The sequence below is a fragment of the Ranitomeya imitator genome, chromosome 2, assembly GCF_032444005.1.
Source record: "Ranitomeya imitator isolate aRanImi1 chromosome 2, aRanImi1.pri, whole genome shotgun sequence".
Taxonomy (NCBI): Eukaryota; Metazoa; Chordata; class Amphibia; order Anura; family Dendrobatidae; genus Ranitomeya; species Ranitomeya imitator.
The window spans coordinates 340,247,899-340,257,503 of NC_091283.1; the positions used below are offsets into that span (position 1 = coordinate 340,247,899).

The 9,605-nt window shown below is 49.6% G+C and overlaps 1 protein-coding gene and 1 long non-coding RNA gene across 2 annotated transcripts in view; both read right to left on the minus strand.

Moving 5' to 3' along the window:
• Positions 1-2,915, minus strand: part of LOC138663681 (oocyte zinc finger protein XlCOF8.4-like) — a 29,798-nt gene extending 26,883 nt beyond the window's left edge. The window contains exon 1 of the mRNA XM_069749976.1: positions 2,865-2,915. The gene's annotated coding sequence lies outside the window, so the exon portion shown is untranslated. The remainder of the gene's footprint in view (positions 1-2,864) is intronic.
• Positions 2,916-6,013: 3,098 nt separating this feature from the next.
• Positions 6,014-6,599, minus strand: LOC138663684 (uncharacterized). Its single transcript, XR_011318224.1, has 3 exons — positions 6,524-6,599; positions 6,357-6,428; positions 6,014-6,093 (listed from the first exon to the last, which is right to left on the minus strand). It is a non-coding gene; the product is annotated as an uncharacterized lncRNA (long non-coding RNA).
• Between the last annotated feature and the right edge of the window lie 3,006 nt (positions 6,600-9,605).

Sequence of the window (9,605 nt, forward strand, 5' to 3'; positions counted from 1 at the left end):
AATGGAGCCTCCAGCACCGACCTCCACCCGCAGAGCCGCACTCCACATAGAGAATAATGGAGCCACCAGCACCGACCTCCACCCGCAGAGCCGCACTCCACATAGAGAATAATGGAGCCTCCAGCACCGACCTCCACCCGCAGAGCCGCACTCCACATAGAGAATAATGGAGCCACCAGCACCGACCTCCACCTGCAGAGCCGCACTCCACATAGAGAATAATGGAGCCTCCAGCACCCACCCGCAGAGCCGCACTCCACATAGAGAATAATGGAGCCTCCAGCACCGACCTCCACCCGCAGAGCCGCACTCCACATAGAGAATAATGGAGCCTCCAGCACCGACCTCCACCCGCAGAGCCGCACTCCACATAGAGAATAATGGAGCCTCCAGCACCGACCTCCACCCGCAGAGCCGCACTCCACATAGAGAATAATGGAGCCTTCAGCACCGACCTCCACCCGCAGAGCCGCACTCCACATAGAGAATAATGGAGCCTCCAGCACCGACCTCCACCCGCAGAGCCGCACTCCACATAGAGAATAATGGAGCCTCCAGCACCCACCTCCACCCGCAGAGCCGCACTCCACATAGAGAATAATGGAGCCTCCAGCACCGACCTTCACCCGCAGAGCCGCACTACACAGAGAATAATGGAGCCTCCAGCACCTACCTCCACCCGCAGAGCCGCACTCCACATAGAGAATAATGGAGCCTCCAGCACCGACCTCCACCCGCAGAGCCGCACTCCACATAGAGAATAATGGAGCCTCCAGCACCAACCTCCACCCGCAGAGCCGCACTCCACATAGAGAATAATGGAGCCTCCAGCACCGACCTCCACCCGCAGAGCCACACTCCACATAGAGAATAATGGAGCCTCCAGCACCGACCTCCACTCGCAGAGCCGCACTCCACATAGAGAATAATGGAGCCTACAGCACCGACCTCCACCCGCAGAGCCGCACTACACAGAGAATAATGGAGCCTCCAGCACCTACCTCCGACCTGCAGAGCCGCACTCCACATAGAGAATAATGGAGCCTCCAGCACCGACCTTCACCCGCAGAGCCGCACTCCACATAGAGAATAATGGAGCCTCCAGCACCGACCTCCACCCGCAGAGCCACACTCCACATAGAGAATAATGGAGCCTCCAGCACCGACCTCCACCCGCAGAGCCGCACTCCACATAGAGAATAATGGAGCCTCCAGCACCGACCTCCACCCCCAGAGCCGCACTCCACATAGAGAATAATGGAGCCTCCAGCACCGACCTCCACCCGCACTCCACATAGAGAATAATGGAGCCTCCAGCACCGACCTCCACCCACAGAGCCGCACTTCACATAGAGAATAATGGAGCCTCCAGCACCGACCTCCACCCACAGAGCCGCACTCCACATAGAGAATAATGGAGCCTCCAGCACCTACCTCCACCCGCAGAGCCGCACTCCACATAGAGAATAATGGAGCCTCCAGCACCTACCTCCACCCGCAGAGCCGCACTCCACATACAGAATAATGGAGCCTCCAGCACATCCCTCCACCCGCAGAGCCGCACTCCACATAGAGAATAATGGAACCTCCAGCACCGACCTCCACCCGCAGAGCCGCACTCCCCATAGAGAATAATGGAGCCTCCAGCACCGACCTCCACCCGCAGAGCTGCACTCCCCATAGAGAATAATGGAGCCTCCAGCACCGACCTTCACCCGCAGAGCCGCACTCCACATAGAGAATAATGGAGCCTCCAGCACCGACCTCCACCCGCAGAGCCGCACTCCACATAGAGAATAATGGAGCCTCCAGCACCGACCTCCACCCGCAGAGCCGCACTCCCCATAGAGAATAATGGAGCCTCCAGCACCGACCTTCACCCGCAGAGCCGCACTCCACATAGAGAATAATGGAGCCTCCAGCACCGACCTCCACCCGCAGAGCCGTACTCCACATAGAGAATAATGGAGGCTCCAGCACCGACCTCCACCCGCAGAGCCGCACTCCCCATAGAGAATAATGGAGCCTCCAGCACCGACCTCCACCCGCAGAGCCACACTCCACATAGAGAATAATGGAGCCTCCAGCACCGACCTCCACCCGCAGAGCCGCACTCCCCATAGAGAATAATGGAGCCTCCAGCACCGACCTCCACCCGCAGAGCCGCACTCCACATAGAGAATAATGGAGGCTCCAGCACCGACCTCCACCTGCAGAGCCGCACTCCCCATAGAGAATAATGGAGCCTCCAGCACCGACCTCCACCCGCAGAGCCGCACTCCCCATAGAGAATAATGGAGCCTCCAGCACCGACCTCCACCCGCAGAGCCGTACTCCACATAGAGAATAATGGAGGCTCCAGCACCGACCTCCACCCGCAGAGCCGCACTCCACATAGAGAATAATGGAGCCTCCAGCACCGACCTCCACCCGCAGAGCCGTACTCCACATAGAGAATAATGGAGGCTCCAGCACCGACCTCCACCTGCAGAGCCGCACTCCCCATAGAGAATAATGGAGCCTCCAGCACCGACCTCCACCCGCAGAGCCGTACTCCACATAGAGAATAATGGAGCCTCCAGCACCGACCTCCACCCGCAGAGCCGCACTCCACATAGAGAATAATGGAGCCTCCAGCACCGACCTCCACCCGCAGAGCCGCACTCCACATAGAGAATAATGGAGCATCCAGCACCGACCTCCACCTGCAGAGCCGCACTCCACATAGAGAATAATGGGGCCTCCAGCACCTACCTCCACCCGCAGAGCCGCACTCCACATAGAGAATAATGGGGCCTCCAGCACCTACCTCCACCCGCAGAGCCGCACTCCACATAGAGAATAATGGGGCCTCCAGCACCTACCTCCACCCGCAGAGCCGCACTCCACACAAATGGCCGCTCTGTGTGCACAGGACCTGTGATGAGGTCACAGGAGGGGAGGAGTCAGGGGTCACATGATCAGGGGCCTCAGTGTATGCAGGACTCTGCTGTGCTGGTTGTCATGGTGCTGGATGAGGGGAAGTTTATGCGAGGTCAGGAGTTGTTTAGGGCGGCTATGTGCACATGCTGCAGATTTTGCTGCGGATCCGCAGCTGTGGGTCCACAGCAGTTTCCCATGAGTTTACAGTACAATGTAAACCTATGGGAAACAAAAATCGCTGTACACATGCTGCGGAAAAAAACATGCAGAAACGCAGCGGTTTACATTCCGCAGCATGTCACCTCTTTCTGCGGATTCCGCAGCGGTTTTACAGCTGCTCCTATAGAAAACCGCAGTTGTAAAACCGCAGTGAAATCTGCAGAAAAACCGCGGTAAATCCGTGATAAATCTGCAGCAAAAACGCAGCGTTTTTGCCCTGCAGATTAATCAAATCCGCTGTGGAAAAATCCGCAGTGGACCATTATACGTGTGCACATAGCCTACCAGTGTGGATATAGCAGAGCCGTGTGGGCAAGGTGTACAGAGCGGAGAAACGTGTGTACAAGGTGTGCGGAGCCGCATGTTTACGGGGTGTAAGGAACGGAGCCGCATGTGTACCAGGTGTATGGAGCGGAGCCGCATGTGTACGAGGTGTACAGAGTGGAGCCTCATGTGTACCAGGTGTACGGAGCAGAGCCGCATGTTTTCGGGGTGTAAGGAATGGAGAAGCGTGTGTACGAGGTGTATGGAGCAGAGCCGTGTGTGTATGGTGTGTGCAAGGCAGAGCCCCGTGTGTACGGAGCAGAGCCGCATGTGTATGGGGTATACGGAGCAGAGCCATGTGTGTTCTACGTGTATAAAGCGGAGCCGTGTGTGTGTGCGAAGTGTACGGAGCGGAGCTGTGACTATAATCAGCCTTTGGGGGTAAATGGTTTTCTAAGCCGGTGTCACACTCAGCGTAGGGAAATATGGTCCGTATTTTACAGGCATAATACGCAGAAATGTTCCCAAAATAGTGATCCATATATCATCCGTAGGAAGTCGGGGGGGGGGAGTGGGGGGCAGCGTATTTTGCGCATGTACTTCTGCGTATGTAATCCGTATGACATCCGTAATGCGTTATTTTCTCGCAACCTTACAAAATTGACATTTAACGGTTTTCAGGCCTGGATTTTATTAAAATCATCATCACCAACCCTATTTAAAGCCTCTGCAACAGGTGGCACACTCCCATCTGGCCATTTTGTGGGTGTGCATCTGTTGGTGTATTGTTATGTTGGCACCATGTCTGAGTTGCTGCATTTCACCACAACTCAGCGGGTGTTATTTATCTGGGTGTTGTCTCGTCGCTTTGGTCAGCCATTCCCCGTGATAGTGCATCTGCGAAGGAGGACGCGAAGGAGAAGAATGTGGGTGCATCCACTTTTGAGACAACGCGTCAGTAAAGGACATTTTCAGAGGCTGTATAGAGCTCTGCGGACACATCCTGACAAATTTTATCTTTACTGTCGAATGTCAATACCAGTCTTTGATATCTTGTTGGAGACAGTACGTCCAGGACTAACATTTCAGGACACCAGGATGCGAAAATGTATATCCGCAGAGGAGCGTCTTCTCCTTACCTTACGGTCAGGGCCGGCTCCAGATTTTTGAGGGCCCCGGGCGAAAAAGTCTCAGTGGGCCCCCCCCCTTTAACACAAACCACGATTCATGATGCACAGATACAGCATAGAAATATAGGTGTAGTACAATGCCATATTAATAGCCCACGTAGTATATAACAGCCAACGTAGTATATAGCACAGCCTGCCACGTAGTATATAGCAGCCCACGTAGTATATAGCAGCCCATGTAGTATATAGCACAGCCACGTAGTATATAGCACAGCCACATAGTATATAGCACAGAGATGTAATATATAAAACTGCCCATGCAGTATATAACACAAGCCATGTAGTATATGGCACAGCCTGCCACGTAGCATATAACAGCCCATGAAGTATATAGCAACCCACGTAGTATATTGCTCAGCCACGTAGTATATAGCACAGCCACCTAGTATATAGCACAGCCACCTAGTATATAGCACAGCCACGTAGTATATAGCACAGCCACATAGTATATAGCACAGCCATGTAGTACATAGCGCAGCCCACATACTATATAGCACAGCCCACATACTATATAGCACAGCCATGTAGTGTAGTATATACAGACAGTAGTCTACAAGTCCCAGCATCAATCACTCAGGTGCCAAACTGTAGGTCTGCCTTTGCTTCAGGAAGGAAGACTGCTTCACTTTCACCGTCATGGACACCCACATGTGCTGCAGGTCTTTGCTCATGCTGCTCATGTGTAAGAGGGTGGTGCTGTTATGGACAATAAGAAACATGCTGTCACTTTAAGAGGCTGCATCCCCTTGTATGGTGTGATGGTATGTTCGGCTTTTCTCCCCTGCTCTTATGTTTGTAATGAACTGGTCGGTGCTGTGTGCAGGGGGTGGAGCTGAAGCAGCGTGTAGAGGGAAAGTTTCAGAGAGAACTGAGAGAATTTTGTGCTGTTCTGGCTGCAAGGAAGAGTTGTTGGCTGCAAGAAAGATTACACAGCTTGAGACGAACTGCGTTTGTGAAATAGACTTTCCCTTTTACAGCAAAGGTTGGCTGTTCTGTGCTAGTTTGTGAAGCCACGAAGATACTGAGAAGGGTCATATAAAAAATTACCGCACACTCGATACTGGTATGATGCAAAAAGGTATATGCCAATTTTATTCAAGAAGACAAATCAAGATATTGGTTGCCACATAAGTAAGGTAGACAATGAACCCGACGTTTCGACCCTCCCGGGTCTTATTCATGGGGTTACTAGAAAAGTAAAGAAACCGTATAAATAAAATATAACAATATATGGCAAGATTACATTATATACAAAATCATATACATTAAATCACCAACAAAGGAGAAAAAGGGGAAAACAGGTAAGACAAAACATTATGTACATAGCAACTAAATCTCAGGTGGTCGTACGACAAGGAACAGCGGAAGCCATTGTCATATGAATCGAGGATCATGGTAATAGACTGTATAAAATTTACCTCTAGTCCTTGGAAATACACGCATAAAGGTGGCAGTAGTAGGGAAGAGCAGACGACCCCTTTTAGTATTAAGGCATAACCTATCGCAGTGACAAGATTATAATATTAATGAAAATAAAGGCAAAGTGTGTGACAACATCCTCCTCATGTAATGGGTATAAGACACGTGACCCTGATGGAGTAGTATCTGTAATGAAATAGGCAGTAGCGGGCTTACCGCAATGGACAAAATGCCGTCCCTATGAATAAGGATCCCACTAGTAGTGCTAAAGCTAAGGGGTACTATGTAATAGGGAGTGCCCACAGGAGTACAGAGCGGTCAAGTACAGGTAATAGCAGATACCTTGTGATGAGGCCAGTAAGGGCTGCTGTCCCGGTTAGAGAGGGCTGAAGGGCCGTAACAGATACGTTAGGTCTGTAAATGAGGAAAGAGTAGTAACCATGGGTTGCTGGTGTCCGGTAGTGACTGGCAGAGCAGGGAGAGAAGGGAGAGATGGCTGCGCAAAATACCTTAAAATGGTTGGTCTGGAGATCAGCGGCGCATCCCGCGCCCTGCTGCATAGTCCTAGAGGGAGGCTTGAGGAGTGGAGAAGGGAGGGAATGCCGCCCTAAAATACCGCCGGACCGGAAGTCCCGGACCGGAAGTGACGCGGTGACTGAGCCGCGCATGCGCAGATGGTATACCTAGCGAGAAAGGGCAGAGTGCTGCCCAGAAGTGGGAGTGTAACAGCGTTACTAGGAACGCTGAGGGCAATGGGAAAGGGGATGGCTCGCACTACTGGATATTGTATGGGAGTACCAACAGAACGTGGGCACTGTAGGGGGAAGAGACGGGTGTGTGTGGGGTATGGAAGTATAGAGGGGGTGTGGAATGAGATCTGACATGGAATGAATGATAATGAAAGTGAAACAGAAATAGAACCAAGGTGAGCTGGCATGAGGAAAAATATGGTAAATGGACTGAAGGCAAAACGAAAATGAAAAGTAAAAAGGTAAAAATTGAAAAATTGAACAATAAAAATAAATGGAAAAAATAACAAATAAAAAAAGGAAATAGGAAAATAAGAAAATAAAAATCGAAAAGGGAAAATGAAAAAGAATGAAAAAATAATGAAAAATAAAATAAAATAAAAACAAAACCGGAGAGATAAATATAAGAAAACTCACCTAATGGGAAGTGGGCTCAACGTGTCTGGAAGGTAAAGTAGAGGATTAGTAACATGTTACAGTAACCAGTCGATTTCCCTGTTAAGACCCTTAGGACTTAGGGTCTCTAATTTGTGAATCCAGAATGCCTCCCTCATTTTGAGTTGTCTGATATGGTTCCCCCCTCTGCGGGGTCTAGGGACCTGCTCAATGACTTGGTATTTGAGTTGTGCCACCGTGTGCCTACACTTGATGAAGTGTTCAGGGACAGGTAGCCAAGTCTTATTGCAACGAATAGTGGACTTGTGGCTCGCTATACGATCTTTCACATGCTGGGTTGTCTCCCCTACGTATAGGAGGCCACACGGGCATTTTATGACGTAGACAACGAAGTTCGAATTACACGTATAGTAGCCACGAATCGGGTACGTTTTGCCTGTCCTGGGGTGTGTCACACTATCCGATTTAATCACGTTGGAACACGAGGCGCAGTTGAGACATGGGAATGTCCCTGAGCGATGTGGGGTCAGTGTAGTCTGATTAGTTATGGGGTGTAGACTACCAATGTCTGCCCGAACCAACTTGTCCTTAATGTTAGGGGCTCTTCTATTGCACATGAGAGGTGGTGCAGAAAAACTAGTAATACTGGGGTAAGCTTTCCTCAGGAGAGGCCAATGCTTATTAATCACTCTCTCAATTTTTGGCATAAAAGGATGAAACGTGTGGACGAATGGGACCCTGTTCTCATTGGTATTGTTAGGAGATGTAGATCGTGGTTGTAGGACCCGTGCTCTTTCTTGGTCGAGTAGACGTTGTGGGTACTTCCTCTCCCTGAACTTCTGGGACATGTCCTCTAAACGTGTGGGGAGTATATCTGGATGTCAGATATGAGGCACACATCAACTGCTATTTGCGTTACATAGATGACATCTTCTTTATCTGGACAGGGTCCACTGATACACTACAGGCATTCCACCAAACGCTCAATTCTATCTACCCAGAACTACAGTTTACTATGCACTTTGACTCGACTCAGATCTCCTTTCTGGACACTCTCGTCCGGAAAGATGACCAAGGCCTTCTATCTACTGACCTTTTCTGTAAACCAACAGACTGTAACAGTCTTTTGCATTATTCCAGCAGCCATCCAAAGGCCACACGAAATAGCCTCCCTCGATCACAATTTTCCAGGGTAGCTAGAATTGTCTCCAATCCAGATATACTCCCCACACGTTTAGAGGACATGTCCCAGAAGTTCAGGACGTTGTGGGTACTTCCTCTCCCTGAACTTCTGGGAAGCGTTTGGTGGAATGCCTGTAGTGTATCAGTGGACCCTGTCCAGATAAAGAAGATGTCATCTATGTAACGCAAATAGCAGTTGATGTGTGCCTCATATCTGACATCCAGATATACTCCCCACACGTTTAGAGGACATGTCCCAGAAGTTCAGGGAGAGGAAGTACCCACAACGTCTACTCGACCAAGAAAGAGCACGGGTCCTACAACCACGATCTACATCTCCTAACAATACCAATGAGAACAGGGTCCCATTCGTCCACACGTTTCATCCTTTTATGCCAAAAATTGAGAGAGTGATTAATAAGCATTGGCCTCTCCTGAGGAAAGCTTACCCCAGTATTACTAGTTTTTCTGCAGCACCTCTCATGTGCAATAGAAGAGCCCCTAACATTAAGGACAAGTTGGTTCGGGCAGACATTGGTAGTCTACACCCCATAACTAATCAGACTACACTGACCCCACATCGCTCAGGGACATTCCCATGTCTCAACTGCGCCTCGTGTTCCAACGTGATTAAATCGGATAGTGTGACACACCCCAGGACAGGCAAAACGTACCCGATTCGTGGCTACTATACGTGTAATTCGAACTTCGTTGTCTACGTCATAAAATGCCCGTGTGGCCTCCTATACGTAGGGGAGACAACCCAGCATGTGAAAGATCGTATAGCGAGCCACAAGTCCACTATTCGTTGCAATAAGACTTGGCTACCTGTCCCTGAACACTTCATCAAGTGTAGGCACACGGTGGCACAACTCAAATACCAAGTCATTGAGCAGGTCCCTAGACCCCGCAGAGGGGGGAACCATATCAGACAACTCAAAATGAGGGAGGCATTCTGGATTCACAAATTAGAGACCCTAAGTCCTAAGGGTCTTAACAGGGAAATCGACTGGTTACTGTAACATGTTACTAATCCTCTACTTTACCTTCCAGACACGTTGAGCCCACTTCCCATTAGGTGAGTTTTCTTATATTTATCTCTCCGGTTTTGTTTTTATTTTATTTTATTTTTCATTATTTTTTCATTCTTTTTCATTTTCCCTTTTCGATTTTTATTTTCTTATTTTCCTATTTCCTTTTTTTATTTGTTATTTTTTCCATTTATTTTTATTGTTCAATTTTTCAATTTTTACCTTTTTACTTT